This window comes from Aplysia californica, unplaced genomic scaffold, assembly GCF_000002075.1.
Source record: "Aplysia californica isolate F4 #8 unplaced genomic scaffold, AplCal3.0 scaffold00095, whole genome shotgun sequence".
Classification (NCBI taxonomy): Eukaryota; Metazoa; Mollusca; class Gastropoda; order Aplysiida; family Aplysiidae; genus Aplysia; species Aplysia californica.
Genome location: NW_004797365.1, coordinates 1,416,043 through 1,417,103, shown reverse-complemented (window position 1 = coordinate 1,417,103; position 1,061 = coordinate 1,416,043). Strand labels below are relative to the sequence as shown.

The window sequence follows — 1,061 nt, the reverse complement described above, 5'->3', positions numbered from 1 at the left end:
ACCTGTGTGTGTGTGTGTGTGTGTGTGTGTGTGTGTGTGTAAGCAAGTACCTCCAAAGAACACCCCGATCGTCTCATCTCAGGTATCTACGGTGTCCATCTCAAGTTCAACGACAAGCACATCCCCGGCTCCCCCTTCATGGTCAATGTTGCCCCCGACAGCGGAGTCGCCAGACAGGTCACAGTTCACTCGCTCAAGGACAAGGGCCTGGCTGTGAGTAAACTCGTAGTAGTGGGAAGAAAGGGTTTGCGTTTGTTGCGTGACTGTGCCTTGTAAAACTAAAAGTAGTTGGTTGGCGGGTGCTCTGCTGTGGTTTGCTTCTTCTTTCCTATGAAACACCTGTCGCCCGTATCTCCCATTCTTTTTATGTTTTTACGGGGTGACCACTACGGACGGGATCGGCCGATGGGGCCGATCGCCCGACTCGATCGCCTCAAAAACAAACGTGTTTGTTTTCAGTTTCAGGCGATCGAGCCGGGCGATCGGCCCGATCCAGCCCTAGTGGGCTCTATGGTAACACATCTATACTTCTGGCGCTCATGTGACCTTATGCAGTTGCAAGTGCCGTAAAACCTCTACTAAAACTAAAACTAACAAAAAAATTACCCCCCCCAAAAAAAAGGAGAAATAGCTCTTTCGACAACTGCTCCCTCAGTGTGGAATTTCATCTCACTGCCTTTAAGAGAAGTCTACTTTGACCGCATTTGAATCTGGTCTCAACGCACTTTTATTTACATCCCATTTTACAAACTAATTTGATTCTTCTTCGCACGGCACATGTCGTCATTAGACACAGTAGTGAGTCTCTTGTTGGGCATGCTCTTCGTCAGAATACGGGTTTATGATATTATGTATTTGAAAGACTTGTTCTACATTGAATGGACCAGTTCGCATGAAATGTTCATTTAAATCTCATTTTGTTGTAAAACTCCTTGAGCCACCAGAAAGTAGGTGCTATTATAGCAGTGGCATCATTATTACAATATCCTATTTTTATTACTATTATAATTACTATTATTACTGTTATCACTATTATTTCAATTAATATTATTATTATTTAT

The 1,061-nt window shown here is 43.6% G+C and overlaps 1 protein-coding gene across 1 annotated transcript in view; it reads left to right on the top strand.

Moving 5' to 3' along the window:
* Positions 1–1,061, top strand: part of LOC101857476 (filamin-A) — a gene marked incomplete in the record, with an annotated part of 86,559 nt that overhangs the window by 69,785 nt on the left and 15,713 nt on the right.